The following is a 19,292-nucleotide window of genomic DNA, read 5'->3' on the forward strand; positions in this document are numbered from 1 at the left end:
TATGTCTCATATTATCCATCCTACAAAGAAGGTCTGACACAAAAAAATCTGAGACAATTCAGCTTGCTGTCCTGACAAGGAGTAGAGCTTAAAAATTACTATTAATCCAAGCCACATGACATAAAAGAGTGACTAATGCTTACCAGATTTCCAAGGCTTTCTGTATGTCATGTGGATATACACTTGCTGCTGGAAAAGAGGCCAATATGATTTTAGAATTAACAAATTAATCTTCAATAACAACAATGAATGATGCTTAACTTCCTGAGCAAATCCTAGAATTTAATTTATCAGAATGTAATATTACTGTATATATGGAACTCAGAGCACAATATTTAACTAGAGTAACTTGGAATAGAGGGTGGGTGAAGTCAGGGGGAAATAATTACAGACCACTGTTGGGAAGAGGTCTTCAGAGAACATCACCTGGAGGAGGCAAACATCAAGGCAAGAGATGTTACGAAGATAAAACTGGGACATTGGTGGGATGTGCAGTACTGATTAATTTAGTGACATACTAATGAAGGTTTGATCCATGATTTACAAACAAATGCAGGCCCATCTGTTACAAGTGTTACATTGGAGTTAGAAATGGAATACAAAGCCAGACATGATTTCATGTAATTAATTTTTTAATTGGTTAAAAGTTGAATTAAAGTCAGCAGAATTAATGTGCCAATGAATGTTTACTTAGAACTCTGATGCTAATCTGTTAATTGACATTGTCATCCTTGGGACAGATTGGTTAAACATTAGTTTGGTGGGTAAGCTACTTCCAAACAATTTATTATTATACTTACTCTGATTACTTTTGATGTGTTGAGTTCATTGTTTGTGAGCTTATTTATCTCTTATAAATAGTTGTCAAAAGAATTTAATTGAATGCATTATCTTGTGCTAAATTTCATATGGTTCATAGTTTAGTTAGAGAATTATATCAGAGGAAAAGTTCCAATATTATTGAAGAGACCATGGAAACATTGAACAAAGTGGCAAAGTTCCATGTATGGTACTAGAACCCATTCATCTTGATAGATATTTCTAATGTAAGACAGATAATTCAATGCAATGGAATAATTCTCTTGCATTGCCAATGACTCCCTATTAAAATGATGCTATTCTTTTCATTATTCTTAGAAAAGCTATGAATATATTTTTGTTAGTGAAGTAGACATTTTCTTGTTTTTGTCACTCAGATTGAGAAATTTTGTCAACACAATACAGTTGAGTAAAGACAATTTTTCAATTGATTCTAGAGTGTGAAAGAGTGAAAGAGAAAGATAGTCTATAATAATATTTTTCAAAACAGTGCATAGACACATAAACACCTTAATGCCTTTTGACAATATTACAGTTAGTTCCAAGATGAGTTTTCTGCAATTCAGCTGCAGAGTCCACAAGGATCCTCTGGGCAATTGTGTTTCTCCTTCCAATAAGATTTTTAAATTTCTATTTATCGGCAGATAGCAGGAAGTCATGAGTACTGGTCTGAGGAAGCAGATGAGCTTCTACATGACTGCTTTGAGTCAGTAGACTGGTCCATGTTCAAAGACTCAGCTGCCAGCCTAGATGAGTATGTCACCACCGTCACGGACGTTATCAGCAAGTATGTTGAGGACTGTGTACCGAAAAGGACAATCCAGGTGTTCCCAGACAAGAAATCATAGATGAACCAGGAGATCCACCCCCTACTGAAGTCTAGGACTGTGGCGTTCAAATCAGGTGACCCTGACCTATACAAGAAATTGAGATGCAACCTCTGTACAGCTATCAGAGATGCCAAGAGACAATACCAGTCCAAAATCGAGTCCCAGACTAGCCGTCAGTTGTAATAGGCTATAAAATGAAGTCAGGCAGCATCACCGACAACAGCACATCCCTTCCCGATGAGCTTAATGCATTCTATGCATGTTTTGAACAGAAGGGAATTGGTATGTCACCACCCATCCCGACAGCCTCCAATGCACCTGAACCCATGGTCACTGTTGCAGACATAAAATCAATCTTACGGAAAGAGAACCCATGGAAAGCATTTGGCCCAGATGGAGTCGCTGGCCATGTCCTTAGATCCTGTGCAGATCAGCTGACGGTGGTATTTACAGACATTTTTAACCTCTCCCTGCTTCAATCTAAGGTTCCCACCTGCTTTAAGAAGACCACTATCATCCTGGTACCTAAGAAAAACAAGGTAACGTGCCTTAATGATTACTGCTGGTGGCTCTGACATCCTTTGAGAGGCTGGTCATGGCACGTATTAAATCCAGCCTCCCAGACAACATCCACCCAGTGCAATTTGCCTACCGACAAAACGACAGACATCATCTCCCTGGCCATTTACTCATCTCTGGAGCATCTGGACAGCAAAGATACCCACCTTAGACTATTGTTTACTGACTATAGCTTCGCCTTCAATACTATAAGTTCAAGCAAACTTATCACAAACTCCAAGACCTGGGACTCAACACCTCCCTTTGCAACTGGATCCTTGACTTCCTGACCAACAGACTGCAATCAGTAAGGACAGGCAGCAACACCTCCGCCACAATTATTCTCAGCACTGATGCACCACAAGGCTGCGTCCTCAGCCCCTACTCTACTCTCTATATACTCAGGACTGTGTGGCCAGATTCTGCTCCAACTCCATCTACAAGTTTGTAGATGATACCACCGTAGTGGGCTGTATCTCAAATAACGATGAGTCAGAGTACAGGAAGGAGACAGAGAGCTGAGTAACATGGTGTCATGACAACAACCTTTCCCTCAATATCAGCAAAACAAAAAAAGCTGGCCATTGACTTCAGGAAGGGAGGCAGTGCATATGCTCCTGTCTGCATCAATGGTGCTGAGGTCAAGAGGGTTGAGAGCTTCAAGTTCCTAGTTCCAACCACGTAGATGCCATTGGCCAAGAAAGTTCACCAGTGCCTCTACTTCCTCAGGAGGCTAAAGAAATTTGGCATGTCTCTGTCGACCCTCACCAATTTTTATCGATGTACCACAGAAAGCATCCTATCTGGACACATCACGGCTTGGTATGGCAACTGCTCTGTCTGGGACCACAAGAAACTGCAGAGGGTTGTGGACATAGCTCAGCACATCATGGAAACCAGCCTCCCCTCCATGGTCTATACTTCTCGCTGCCTTGGTATAGCAGCCAGCATAATCAAAGACCCCACCCACCCTGGATATTGTCTCTTCTCCCCTCTCCCATCAGGCAGAAGATACAAAAGCCTGAAAATATGTACCACCAGGCTCTAGGACAGTTTCTACCCTGCTGTTATAAGACTATTGAAAGGTTTCCTAGTACAATAAGATGGACTCTTAACCTCAAAATCTACCTTGTTATGACTTGCACCTTGATGTCTGCCTGCACTGCACTTTCTCTGTAACTGTTACACTTTTTTCCGCATTCTGTTATTTTTTACCTTGTACTACCTCAATGCACTGTGTGAAAACTAATAAAAGAGTGGAGGACAAGAGTGTAAAGTAATAGCCCAGTTTTTCCAAAGAACTGGCATGTGTCAATGGTCATTTTCTGCACTGTGAGATTGCACAATTCATCTCAATGAATTGATTCTGGCTGAACGGTATGCAAGATAAGTTTTTCACTGTACCTCAGTGTGTGTGACAATAATAAATCAATTCTAATTCCAATTTCATCGTGAAATGCCAAAAAGGGCAGAGTCATTGTGTAATTTGTAGTTACATTGACCACAAGGTTTCAATCCATTTCCCTATTGTTCAGTTTAGGTGTTTTGAAGTAATATAGATTCATAAGAAAATGATTCCAATCTGCCGAATGGCAATATTACTCAAGCCAAGTAGCTTTTCATGCTTGTTAGAGTAACATGGGGATTTATTCACCCGGAAACTTAAAGAAATAATTATTACTCATTACTCTAAATGAATTGTGCCATCTCACAGAGCAGAAAATGGCCATTCACACATGCCAGTCCTTTGGAATTACTAGGCTATTACTTTCACACTCTTGTCCTCCACTCTTTAATCAGTTTTCAAAATACTTGTCTACTTCCCTCTCTAAACTGTTCTTGATTTTGATTCCACCATTGGTTTCTGGCATATAATTCCACATCATAAAAACTGACTCTGCAAACAATATTTTGTAGCTTTTCCTTACATTCTTTTGGTGATGATCATAAAATTAATGGCAGTTTTCTCCCATTTACTTAATAGAGGTTTAGATTGCATTTTCTTTAAAACTTCATCAAAAAAACACTACCCAGTCAGTATTTCCAAACTACATTTATAGTGATGGCTGTGCATTTTATTCTGCTTCTGAAATTCAATTTCATTAAAGTGAATGGAATGAGGCAAACTGCAATGTGCTGCAGCCACTTTAAAGTGTAAATCTCTTCTGTATCCTTTGACATCCTTGCTATAATAAAGCATCAAATTATTGACACACTATTCTAACTGCAACCTACTTCATGATTTATGTAGGTTTATTTTTGTCTCCTTTTTTTGTCCTTTGTATGATCTAATGAGATTTGTTTTTCTTTTATCAGCTTGCCTACCTACTTTTAAGAAATTGCATTTGTGAATCTCTTGGTCTTTCTGCTCCTCTACCTGAACTAAAATTTTACAAACCAAATAATTTTAGACTGAGACCTTTCTTATCAGTTAATATATAGAGAGAGTAATTTATATGGGTATCAAATACAGGAGCCCATCTTTTGCTAAATGTGCACATAATTTAAGTTTGCAATACCCCTTTAAATCCATGAATTTTTTTAGATTATTTGCACATAGTAATTTAAATATAAATTAGTTTCCAGAAGATGGAAGGAGAACAAGATTTTCCTCAGCTTACAGTGATATTGAGGCTACAATTACAATTCAGGTAAACCAGCAGAGCCTCTTCGTTCCTTTGGAATATTATATTACAGTGACATCCTGAGCTCAGTCTTGCCGACTCTGAAATCAACTGACTGAATATCACTGAAGTAAAGAGCACTTTTACAGTTGTAAACAAATTGAACCCTAATGTTCAGGTTTAATTATATTATGAAATGAAATTTATAATTATGAATAAGGACAGGATGCAAAGGAGGATTACAATTCTTTTTAAAAAATCATTTATTTTATATATTATTTTCTTTATAATATCCCTGAACTAGAGACATGATCCAGCTCTATTGCTGCACATACCTCCCTACATTTATCTCCCACCTCCTGAGAGTGCTAACTCTTCCTACAAGATAGCTTCATGGCAGCTGCCTGATAATTTGCTCAAGTGGCCTTTAATAATGTGAGCCTGTGTTCTTTTAAGGAATTTTAATGGACTGTTATGTGTGGGGGCATTTAAATTTGAGTGCTTTTGGAGAGACATTTTATATAGATTACGTATGCATGTGCATCTTTAATGAGATTCATGATTAGTGGGTAGGGTAAGGGCATTTTCTTGCTGGCTCGAGGCTTGTGAATGCTCCTAATTAGTGAATGAGATCCTGACTTTGCTTGTGACTGTTCCATCACATTTGAGGGACTGTGTGATCACACATTGTTATTTCCAAGAAGCATTGCTCATTGAGATCAGACTTAAAGGGTACAAATAGCAGCATGAGAGAAGAACAATCTTTACATTGACTTCAGAAGCTATGAGATACTTCAGCAGCAATGGACCTCATCCATGTGTTAATGCACAATGACCTGCCCAGCAGTTTTGAGATCAGGCCTTTATGTGGAGGACTTTACATTTAAGATCATAAGAACATAAAAAATAAAAACAGGAGAAGAAGTTCTTTGGATTATCTCCACCATTGAATAAGTCCATGGCTGATCTGATATTAATTTCACTTCCACTTTACTGCCTGTTTTCCACAATCCTTCACTCTGCTGTAAACCAAATATCTTGGTTGTGAATGTGTTCACTGATTTAGCCTCTACAGCTCTCCTGAGTAGAGAACTGCAACTATTCATAACCCTCTGACAGAAGTTCCTTCTCAACTGTCTTAAACGGGCAACCCCCAATCTGAAATTATACTCCTGAATTCCAGATTCCCCCATGAGAGGAAACATCATATCAGCAACTACTTTCTGTATCCCCTTCAGAATCTTATGTACTTCAATAAGATCAACTTCCATTCTTCTAAACAATATAGGATAAACCTAATCATCCTCCAATGCAAATGTATCACTCCATAAATAAGGAGAGCTAAACAGTACTCACTGATCTAGGTATGGTCTCACCAATGTCCTGAACAGTTGCAACATGGTTCTTCAATCTCCTTTGCATGAGAGTTAGTGATGTCGGGTGAAGGGCATATCTTACATCTTTGTTTCCAGATGGCTCCATTTCCACAGCCATCAAATTCAGTCTTCCTCAATGACTGTAGAACAGCCTGAAGCATCCTAGGTCAGTATGCTCCCTTGGCAGCTGAAGTGCTGCAGCTTGATGCTAGTCCTTCTGGTAAGCTCCTTGTATTATGACCAACAACCAACTCTTCTCTAACTTTCAAAGTTTGCAAGTGGCACAAAACATGGAAATATAGTAAATGATGCTGTGGACAGTAGCAGAGGATCATAACAGATGAGTTAAAATGGCAAACCACACATATGCTGGAGGAACTCAGCAGGTCAGGCAGCATCTGTGGAGGGAAATAAACAGTCGACGTTTCGGGTCGAGACCCTTCATCAGGATCACCCTTTGCCAGTGTCTGTAAGGAGTTTGTACATTCTCCCAGTGTCTGTGTGAGTTTCCTCCAGGTGCTCTGGTTTCCTCCCACATTCCAAGCACGTACGGTCTAGGAAGTTGTGGGCATGCTATGTTGGCGCCGGAAGCGTGGTGACACTTGTGGGCTGCCCCCAGAACACTCCGTGCAAAAGATGCATTTCATTGTGTGTTTCGATGTACGTGTGATTAATAAAGATATCTTATCTTATTTGACCCATCCATGCCAAAGCAGCTCACTTTCTGGGAGCCCATTTCCACCACCACATTAAATGTTCATTCCTTACACTGACATGTTGCTGCAGTATATATTATCCACAAAATACATTGCAGTTGCTCACCTAGATTACTCCGACAGCACCCCCCAAACCTATGACCTCTACCACCGTGAAGGACAAAGTCTGCAAGGTTACACCATTTCTAGCAAGTTCCCCTCCAAGTCACACATCATCCTGACTTGTAAATATTTTGCTGTTCCTTCCTTGCTACTGGGTCTAAGTTTTGGAACTGCTCACTCAACTGCACTGTGGGAATCCTTCATCAGGACTGCAGCAGTTCAAGGAGGTGATCACTACCGCTTCCTAAAGGGGAATTGGTGATAGGCAGTAAATGCTGACATTGCCGGTGACAAGCGGATCTTGAAAATTGAATAAATTAAGAAAATTAATGCCCATTTTAAGTGCACAAATAGTGCAGGTGTCATTTTCCGCAGGTTAGATGGTTTAAGATGAGAGGGGAGAGGTTCAATAGGAACCTGAGGGGCAATATTTTCACCCAGAGAGTGGTCAGTATATGGAATGAGCTGCCAGAGGAAGTGGTTGAGGCAGGTACATGAACAACATTTAAAAGGTACTTGGACAGGTACATGGATAGAAAAGGTTTAAAGGGATACGGGCCAAACGTGAGCAAATGGGACTAACTTAGATGGGAACCTTGGTCGGCATGGACCACTTGGGGTGAAGGGCCCATTCCTGTGCTGTATGACTCTATGACTCTATACTATACATTCCTGATTGAAATACCACCCATTAGGAAATTGGACTGGACACTTATTATATCTAGTGGGTTCGATATTTTCTTCATTTTAGACATGCACTGAATGACATCATATGACTAGCTGCGTCCATTTCAGCAATTATCAATAGGAATTAGATTTTCAAGGTGCGACCTTCAACTTTTGTTTATAATTTACAAAAAAAAGCAAACCCCAGACCATATTGACAATGTGAATTAAAGGGTTCTCCATTGATTGTAGATAGTTCTCTGCATCTACTAGCCCTCAGTTTTTGTTGCTCAGTGTATTTCCAACAGCATTGTTGGGTTTCTCACTACTTATTGCAGTTATTCTACATAATGCACAGAAGACATACATACTGTGATCTCTGCTAAAGTGATGAATTAATGCCTTCCATTTGCATGAGGCCACCTGCACAATCAGGCTTGGATCTGTATAGATGATCATGGGGTGGGGGAACTGGGGCTGCCCCTCCCCAATGTTCAGCTTTTTCTGCAGCTGCTCCATGACTGACATGGAGAGAGTTCCTTTAAGGATTTGACTACCTTCTATACTTTATAGATGCAATGATGCAACAGCTACAAACTCTGGTCGAGAACTGCGCAGGTCAAATCTTTATGTCTGAATCAGCTGGAGAATCAAGCTCATGGTTTGCTTTAACAATCTTTTCCCCAATTTTCCTAATTTTTTGCAAGTCATCCAGTTTGGTGTTAATTCTAAATATGGCATCAATAAAGAGTTAACTTCAATTTCTAGGAAATGATGTTGTAATGATGTGGGCATTGAACGCCACTTCTGAAATATAGTTCCATTTGCTTCACTAGAGCTGAATTTCAGAAGAGTTTTATGTGAAAGTGTGACCACATCAGTCATTAGCTCATACAACAGAGGACAAATTTTTAGTCACCACTGTAGCCTACCGAAAACTGATGCAAATGTTAAACGTTAAAGTTTACATTAAAACGAATCAGACTCTTGTCAATTTTACTGTTGTAGCTAACTAATCTGCTTATTTATCTTCTTGGATTGAAATGTGAGGGAAGCATCTATTTCAGAATCATGGCTGGTTGTGGCTTCAATCTTTTGAAAATAATCCAGCTTTTCGGATACGATAATGTGTGTGATTATGCAATTTGCCAAATTGTTAACTCACACAAAGCAAATGGAATAAAGAGATTTCCATTGGGAATATCACACCTGTTCCTGTGAAGACCTCAGAATGGATGTGGGATGAAGGGAAATAAAGCTTGCTTGTGGTCTGGCTTGGTGTGCGCAGTGTGAAATAAGAATAGCTGCCAAAAGAGTTGCAAGAGTTTGTTTCCCAACTGCAGATGTCACTAAGGAAACGTTCCAGGCTTTGATGGTCAGAAATACTTCCCTTTGCTTTGCTCTTCTAATTACTGGCAGTAGCTGAATCATATAATTCCTCGACCAACCTATCCTGAATGTAATCTAACTTGAAAAGGTGGAAATATAAAGCTCCATATCACTGACCCTCAATACAATGTAAACTTGATGAGCTGACTGCAGAAGCAGGTTGGTGGAAACCTATTGGACGTGACTTAATCCTAACTCCCAGACACAAACATTTCCAGCTCTGCTTCCATCAGAACATGGTTCACTTATATTTCTCTACATTTCTGGTATTGCAAATACCTTGCAATCAAAGTTCAAAAATGCCATCATGAGTTGCTGGTTTGAGTGTGTCATATTTACAGATCTATATGATGTTACCCATGCACAGTGTAATTTAGAAGAGATCAAGAGTGGCCGGAGCAGCATTCATTGGGATAGCATTGTTTCTGGAAATTAATCTGAAACTAAGAGCATCAACATTTCCCAGAATAACTATGATAAATAGACCCATCAAAGAGCGAATATATTTTTTGGCCAACAGACTGAATTTAAATTGATCAAACAGTTACAGTGAGCCAAAACAGCCCTGTATCTGCCAATGATTATAATCAGGAGCAAGCTCAGATGGATTGTTAAAAATACTTTGATCTTGAAACTCAAAACAATAACTTAAAGAATTTCTTGCCACTTACAGTGATATCTATCACTTAATCATTGAAACATTTTTTAAAACTTTTACACATAACCAAAGCAGTTATGACCACCCATAATCACAGGGGTGATCAAGTTACCCAGTTCTTATCACATCTTGAGAGCTATGTTTAGTATTATGCTTTGTTGCATGCATGCTCTTGGCCTCCCTCTGCAACTACATCTGTTCCCTTTATCTCAAAGTTTTCCTGGTCTGCAGTTCCACTTTATCCTTAACCACATTCATCTCCTTGCTTTAGATATTAAAGACCACGAACTTCAAAAGCTCTTAAGTTCTAATACTTGTGTTTCCACCCCTTCTCTTTCCATTGACTCTCTCTCTCTCCCCCTAATCCCACCATTTGCCGTGTTTTCACTGTCCCTCTTGTCTTCCCCTGCCGGATCCCAAATAACCAATCCTCAGCAGAGGTTTCAGCGTAATCCTCCCATGCCTGTATTTTAGGAACTCCAAGCCTGGCATGCCATTGGACTTCTCCTCTTGTGCATTCATCTCCATACCTATCTTTTAGCCAGGAGACTTCATTTCAGATTGCAGACTCTTTCTCCCAAGTCCAGAATTTCCAATCCATCTGGGCACCTCCTTCTTAGATCTATACAACTGCTGATGTAACATGAATATTCTCAATTTTCTCACTCCTTTGCATACTCAAACCAACCCCCTCTGAACTTACAGCACTCCACTCACTAAGGACCAATCTTAACACTGTCATCAGACTTGCAGACAAGGGCAGTGCCTGTTGTGCTTTGGCAAACTGAACCCTACCTCACAGAGGTTGAATGCTCACCTTCACCTCCTGAAACCTCCCATTGGACCCCACCACTGATCGTTGGGATCTTGTCTCTTGGACAGTCACCGACCTCATTTCATTGGGAGATTGCTCCCCTCCCCAATTCTCCCTGAACAGTGTCCAGCTTCATAATTTGAATCTTAAACAACCCATATGTACCTCCTCACCATGATTGAAAGGAGGACTGTCCTGGTAAACCCATTTTTTCAGCCTGCCCTTGTCCCACAGAACTTACTCTTTCCTTACATTACTGCCTTCTTTTTTCCTGCCCCGTTCCTTTCCACTTACACAGTGTCCCCTTGACAGTTTCCAGTTTTATGGCCCCCAAAGTGGTTCATCTTCACCAATGGGCACCCAATCCCACACAAGGGCAGTCTGAGGGACCTCCACTTAATCCTTGAACGGAGGCCCAACCAGTTAGCTGAACTCCTCTTTACTCCACTCACTTTCTCCAACTCAAAAGATGTAGCTACAGGAGTTCACACAAGCCCATGATAAGCTGTCCCTTTGTGGGATACATGGAGCAGTCATTGTTTCAGTCCTACTCATGCGCTCTCCCTCAACTTTTTTATGAGTACACTCATGATTATATCAGTGTTGCTACCTGCACATGCACAAACTCAAAAACTTCATTGCCTTTGCTGCCAAGTTCCATTCTGTTTTCACTTTCAGTCAGTCCATATCTGATTCTTCCTAACCCCTCTTTGATTTTTTTACATTCATCTCATGGGATAGGTTAGCAGCCAATACCATTACAATGGAGACACAAAGAAACTGCAGGTGCTGGAATCCGGAACGAAAAACAAACTGCTGGAGGAATTCAGTGGGTCAGGCAGCTTCTGTGATGGCAAAGGGATTGTCCATATTTCAGGTCGAGACCCTGCATTGGGACTGAGAGCGTAGAGGGGAGGGAGCCAGAGCCTGTATAAATAGATGAAGTAGAGGACTGAGGCAGGAACTGGCAATGTGGAACCAGCTGAGGAGGGGTTGATGAGCAGATAGAGCCATTTGGGGGAAGGGAAGGGTGGGGGACGAAGGAGAGGCTGGGAGGTGATAAGTGGAGACAAGTGGCTGCAGATTCTCGTATTTATGTATCTCCTGCAGCCTTTCTCTGTAAAATATTGTGAGATTAATCAATTCCTTTATACTATTATGCTGCATTCAAACATAGGCCTGTGAAAAATGAAAAGCTCTGTTCCTATTTCTTCTCTACAGTGTCCTGTTTGGATCTGTTAGAAGGGGAACTCATTTGTCTTTAATATCCATGGAAGTTGAGATCTTGGATAATTGGTAAATTGGTTTATATTGGTCCTATGTACCAAGGTACAGTGAAAAACTTGTCTTGCATACCGTTCCTACAGATCAATTCATTCCAACAGTGCATTGAGGTAGTACAAGGTAAAATAATAACAAAGTGCAGAATAAAGTGTTATAGTTACAGACAAAGTGCAGTGCAGGTAGATAATAAGGTGCAAGACCATAATGAGGTAGATTGTGAGGTCAAGAGTCCATCTTATTGTACTAGGGAAACATTCAATAGTCTTATAACAGTGGGATAGAAGCTGTCTTTGGTGGTATGTGCTTTCAGGCTTTTGTATCTTCTGCCCACTGGGTGGGGGGAGAAGAGCCAGTGTCCAGGGTGGGTGGGGTCTTTGATTATGCTGGTTGCTTTACCAAGGCAGCAAGAAGTGTAGACAGAGTCTACGCTTAACTGGAAGAGTGGAGTTTACATTATGAACTTGTGTCTAACATCTCACTATCACATTATAATCACCTTTGAACTGTGTGGCAATTATGATTTTGTTTGTGCAAAACTAATGTATATATTCAAAGTGAACAGTGTTATGACAAAAAATGAGAGAGTGTTCCATTATAGTATTATTAAATACTTGTAAAATACTTATATAAAGGATCATATGTAGAAATAGCATTGTGTTATTTTTGTCTGAGGAATGTTTTTAAAACAATAAAAATTACTTAACTTAAAAATGCATCTTTGGAATTTTTCACATCTCCATTCTTCTTATTATTTTATTTTTCTAGACAATGTTTATTCATATGTTTTCATTAACGTAAAATTGGGTTGAAATTGTCTATCTTCACTTTGTGTAGGATATTTGTAGGCAGCAAACATGGGAGTCTGTTCTAGGTTTGATTTCAGAACCAAGTGGTAAAAGGACATTATTCTAATCCCTGGATAAGTCATTGCTATAATTTCTTTAGTCAGGCTAGGGAGCAAAATAATGAAAGAGGCAAAAGCTCAAGGCGGCTTCTGGACTGTGGAGCTTCTTACTGAGTATCCTTCGCTCCTAAATTCCTCTCTCTCACTGCTGAACATTCCTCAGCTTGCATTTTAGCTAAAACTGAGATTCTAGTTTAAAGCTACCAGCCAGCACCCCAACTCTATTTGTTCCCTGTGCTTCAATGTGCTCTTTGTCAAACTCAATATCATGACTTGAATTCGCCCTTCACTTCCCAAATCCTGGATTTCCCTGACACACACTTCTTCACCCGTTGTAAGATTTGGCTGTCGTGGCTTTGTTCTTTTACAAGTTTTATATGAACACAGAATCTTCTTTCAAATTTACATTCCAAAGTTCTGGACTGTGCTTCTGTATTGGATTCCACTGTAAGAATCAGCTACCATCTCTCTTTGTTGAATGTTTGCACTCAAAATAAATTTTGATTTACTTACAACTGTCATGGCTAAATTTGTGACTGACAGACTGGTTTGACTAGTTCCTTAGCTGCAGTGACAGTCTGATTCCTGCTTGTGTTTCGCACTTCTGTCGGATTTCTGCCTCTATCATGGACCTGAAATGTAGATCTGCCAACAATGCAATCGAGGGACTGTTATTTCCAGCAGGATGTCCCACGAGCCTTGCAGTTGTTGTTGTTGAAACTCCAGGAGCACTAGTTGGAGTTGACATTCCCATTTCTGCTAAGTAGGCATTGTTTTACAACGTCTATGTGTCCAATTACATTTCCTTAACAAAAACATAATGACAATTCACAAAATTAAATATTTTTTTGTGCATATAAACATTATATTCTCCATACAGTTACTGAAAGTGAGGAACTGAGCATTCTTACTCTCTGGGCATGCTCTGAGGGTCAGATAGTGACATTGGTCCTTTATCGTTGGCATTTTATACTTTATCGTTAAGAGGTCTCGTCATTTTCCTCACCATTAGATCCACGTAAGGGTTTGTTTGTCATTTCTTCGATCCTGTCTTGTAAACAAGTTCTGTTCTATTTTCTATTTTGTTCTATTTTGTTCAATTGTTCAATTTTGTTCTATTTTCTGATTCATTTTTCTGACTGCAACAAGATCTTGCTCCGGGTACCAGGGCTTGGGACTGAGCTTCAATAGGATTCATACTGAAGACAAAACATGTGCCAAGTAAAAGACTTGGACCTGTGACTCATGATTGCCTCCTTTTCAATTCTGAAAAGTGGTGAGTTCCTATCTGAAAGGATTTCACTCCGACAAAGGAAATTATTTTGTCACAATAAGCTTAGGGTGTACATTGTGTACTAACATTCTAGCAACTACAGAACAGTGGAAAACAAAAGCAGGAATTTCTTCTGCTGCTATCCTTTGACTGTCCAACAGTGTCACTGCTGAGCTGCAAGCAGATAAATTTACAGAAGAGATTGAAATTGGAAAATAGGACATATATTAGTGGGAATTAGTAAAGAAAACTGTGGCTCTGATATAGTTCAAATGCCGGAATGAAGGAATCATCTTGTTTGCAACACAGTGTTACAGTTAGAAGGATATTTAAAAAGAAATTAATCAAAATGAAAGGTTTTTTTTTCTGAGGCCCAAACACACAATTCAAGAGATAAAGGTGCAGATTAAACTTGGAGATGGCTGGGTTTTATATTTCAACTGAGTGTACACAACTGGCTTTCAAGATGCATGCAAAAATAAAATAAAACCTGCCACTCAAAAAATATGCAGGGTAGAAATTCATCTTCAGTTGCACACACTAGATCTCCAATATAGACTCCTAGGGCTTGATGAACTACATCATACAGTAGTAAAAGAGGTGGACATAGATGAGGTGGTTATCTTCATGCAAATTTCTACAGATTGGAAGGTGGCAAATGTAACCCATTATATAAAAATAGAGAGAGAGAGAAAACAGGGTGCCATGGACTGATTAACCCAACATCAATAATAGATAAAAATGCTAGAGTCTATTCAAAAGGTTGTGATAGAAGGACGTTCAGTAAATAACACTAGGATTAGACAGTCAACATGGGTTTATGAACGGGAAATTGTGTTTGGAAAACCAAACTGAGCTTCTTGAAGATGTGACCAACAGAATAAATAAAGGAGAACCAGTAGATAAGGGTGTATTTGGATTTTCAGAAGGTATTTGATAGAGTCTTGCATTAAGGGTTAATGTGCAAGTTTAAAACAATTGAGATTGGGGAATATACTGTCATGAATTGAAAATTAATTGACTGGCAGGAAACAGAGAGTAAGAATGAATGAGTCTTTTTTTGGGTGGCAGGTGGTGACAAGTGGGTACCGCAGGGATCAGTGCTGGGTCCCAGCTATTTTTAATATACATAAGAAGTCTGCAGAAGCCAAGTCACTGACTATATTTAAGAAGGAGATGGGTAGATTTCTGGACACAATAAACATTGTAGGTGTCTGGGGAGAGAGTGGGAATAAGATATTGAGATAAAGGTACAACCATGATCATATTGTATAGTGGAACAGGCTTGGAGGTCTGAATGGCCATTTTCCTATGTTTCTATGCTGTTAGGTAGTAGTTTTACATGCTTCCAGAACTTGTTTCTGTGAACCTGCTTTTGGAAGTGGAGTAGGATGGACAAATGCTTTTACATTTATTTTTCAATGCACGCATCCAATGATATATCCCAGGCTGTTCACATTTTACACTTTCTTCCTCAATTATAAATAGTACAAAGGTTTAAAAACTTTCAAGCCAGATGAGACAGCTGTGTATTCACAACAAGTTTTTTAATTTTTTAGATTATTCTTTCAGCTGCCTTAATCAAATGATTAAATTGATGTCATTTATTTTCTTTTTCATCTTCTTAGACAGTCACCTGGCAACAAGGAAGACTGACTTCCTTCTGGTTTACTGGGATTCTGAGATGATGAGTAAGGCAAATGTAGGAACTGCAGACTCTTCCACAGATCGGGATGGAAAACCTCATCTGATGAGTGGGTTGTTTGTGAGGTAGTGGTCTCCTTCTGCCATGTACACAGGGCTTCTATGTTCTCAAGTTTCTCAATACCATCCCAAGTAATCCTTGTCCACTTTGACCAGTCATGGACCAGAGATTCACAGGAGTAAGTGGGATTTTGCATTTTTCAAGGAGATTTTGAGCATTTGACTCTTTTTCTCGTTGTTTGAAAATCTCTTTCTTAATAGGGCTTCAAATAAAGGATCTGATTTGGACCTCTGGCACAATAAATGTACAGTGACCGAGCTGGAGCTTTTTCTTTCTGTTGAGAACCATATTTTTGTTGGTTTGCCAGTGGAGTAGGAGGGACAAATGCTTCCATAGCTATTTATTCAATGCCCATGATCAAAGACAAATTCCAAGCTGTTCACATTTTACAATTTCTTTGTCAATTATGAGTGGTATAAAGGCTTAAAAATGGATTGAGTACACATCTATTTCTAATTTTTGCAAACTTTAGAGCCAAATGAGACAGCTGTGTATTCACACCAAGTTTTTTTTAATCTTACTTTGTTACCTTGATGGTATCACAGTATAAATTGGAGGATTTTTTAAAGAAAGGACCCAGCAATTTTGATGAAAGATCTATGACCATCGCAGAACTGGAATCAGCAGACAATCAGTGCCACTCATCAATCCCCTCAGCCAGCACATTGTAATCAAACTGCAGGTCTATGTGCTTGTACCTGACTAGCAACTAAAGCAGTCTGAAAAAATAGACTTATTTTTAGAATTAATAGAATTATTTCAAACTTATTAATACATTTCTCTTAACTCCATCATAAACAAAGCAAAAATCATTTCCCACCTTGTAATAGAGGGTCAGTGGAAAGCTTTGTTCACATTAAGCAAAGAAGAGAATCCCGAAAAATTGCTTGTGGAGTCTGCTGAGTAAATTAACTAGGAACAATGGGGAAAGGAGTGTAGCTTATTCTTCAGGCTAGCAGCGGTGCATGGCGCTTGCCATTTGCAGGTAACTACTGTCATGAGGTGCACTTTGACTGCTCTGCCTGGAATACACATGACTACCTGACTGTTGGTCATTTATTACAAAGGAAGCTTCAAGAAAAAGAACATTATTTTACCGAGCATATGTGTGAATTATTCTCTCTGTGCTGACCTGCTGCTAGCAATTATGTCACATTTCCGATCGCTAAGCAACAAAGTAGTTCTGATGCTAAAAGGGAGGCAAGCTGCAATTTGAACACTCTCAAAAGCTCCATGCAGGTTTCTGGATAGCTGAATACTAGGTGAAAGGTCAAAGTTATTGGCTTTGAAAAATAGAGGAAGTTCAACAATTTTCTTTTAAGTCCTTGTGTCTTTTTTTGAAAATGAAGTGCTTTGGGTTACTGATGTTTTGCCATTGCTTCAATTGTTAGTTTCTCAAACAATGGCAATTTGCATTTATAATGTTGTAAAGCTTCTTTTGGTGTTTTTCCAACGCATTTCTTCCAAAGATCAACCATTTAAGTCATTACCCCTGATATATTAATCTATAAAATTGCTTCAAAGGTCAACTCTATCCCACTGGAAATCAAAAATGAAGATCAACTTTTACCTTGCAGGACACAGCAGAGGGACTTTCCAAATTTGTTACATGTTCCTTAACTTGATAATACAGCAGTTTAGTCTTGGCCAATGGCTACGGTGCAGAAGGTGGAAGAGGAGGAGGAGAAGGGGGACAGGGGGAGAAGGAAGAAGAAGTGGAGGGGTCGGGTGGGGCAAAATGAAAACTGTATTCTAGCCAGGCATTATGGGGTTAACTGATCCAACAGCACCTTCTGTGAGCATAATCCCTCTTTATCTTTTAGTATGGTCCCCATCTTACCTTGCCTCAATGAAAAATGAAAAACCCACAATGAGTTGACATCCAAACCATATCCATATTTCTAACCATAACACAAAACGCAGTTGTAAACCATTTACCTCTGTCCTGTCCCTTAGTCTCTGCCTTCTGTGTGCCTTTGCCTGTTCCAGTGGTCCTATGCGGGGTCCCACGTCTTGGCTAGTGAGAGGGTGCTGACTTGTAGTGGTGGAAATTTTTGATGGTCTTGGAGAAAGACTTGGGGCCTTGAAGGCTCTTCTTTGAACTGTACCTTCACCATGTACGTCAGCAGTCTGGGCTAGCATGCTGATTGGCAACAGCAAGATCACTGGCAGCGTGTCAAGATCAAAGCAACAGTTGGAATCATTTTTGAGCGGCAGGTAAGCAATCCTTAAGTCTGTTGGAGCATCGAGTGCTGGAGCACCACATCAACATTAAAGCCATTTTGAAGACTGTTGCCTCACAGCCATGATAGCAGCAGCCTGCGTGTCCACTACAACACTCAGATATTGGATGGTTCTGTTTGAGTAGCAATAAAAACGGAGACACTGGGGCGTCAGACAGTGCATGATTGTTGGGACCTGAAGTGTTGAAGTGGCGCAGGAAGGAATGTGGTCCGGGTTCTGGTTCAAACTTTGCAGTCGAGCTGGACTCCTCCAGGCCTTCTGGTGTTGCTTTCAAGTCTTTTTTCAAACCGACCAATTCATTACCATTTTATTGTGATCACTCATTTACCTCCTTCTGTAGGCTGCAAACTGAAGTCTTCATTCGAGTGCCTCCGAAGCAGAATTTGTGTCTGGCATTAGCCTCTGTGTTGAAAAACTACTATTCCATCAGCTGAATTCAAACTAGTTCTTTCCACAAGATGTTTCTTTATAATAGTGTTAACCAATGACTTCTGTTACCATGTCAGTATTTCTAATAATGAAAGCATATAATTTTGGTGTTATGTTTTCAATCATTGGAATTGTATATTTATTTAATCTCATAATAACCTTTTCCCTTACTCTGACTGTGGGTCACTCTTGCATGATGCATCATTGAAGTAATTTGGGGGAATTGTATGCCAGGGTAAAAAGTACTTAGGAGAAGGATGATTCCACTGATAAATGAAGAGACAAATCTTCCAACAGGCACTAAGTCACCAGAAATAATTTACTCCAGATTAATCCAATTTTGTCTGGAACTGCATGAATAAAGTTCTAGACTAGTGTGTCCTGTGCACTCTTCCCTAATTGTACCAATGCTGATTAGCCGACTGGAGGCTGGCCCAATAATTGTCTCAGAAATGTTTTCGGGGGAGTTGCTTGTGGGATTGAGCAGGCCCTCTCTGTGAGCTGAAGACGTTTGGGTCACTTGTGTTATGTTTGTTCTTCATCATGAGACAAACTTGGCGTGGGTTTAACATCGGAACATTTATTAAAACAACAAAACAACAGAATGTACAGACTTACAACACCAGGCTGGCTGGCTTTTCCCGCTCTTCCCAGCCACTTCCTGTTTCCCCCATGTGACCCCTTGCATTGCCTGCTGGGAACTGTAGTTCTTTATTATAACTACATAATAACACATAATAACACAACTTGTGGCAAGTTCATTTCTATTTTGGAAGTTCATGGGTGACCATGAACTTGATGTTGTTGACACTCCTTGCATTAAGAAAGACTGGCACAGCTC

The sequence above is a fragment of the Pristis pectinata genome, chromosome 4 (genome assembly GCF_009764475.1).
Source record: "Pristis pectinata isolate sPriPec2 chromosome 4, sPriPec2.1.pri, whole genome shotgun sequence".
In the NCBI taxonomy this organism is placed as follows: domain Eukaryota; kingdom Metazoa; phylum Chordata; class Chondrichthyes; order Rhinopristiformes; family Pristidae; genus Pristis; species Pristis pectinata.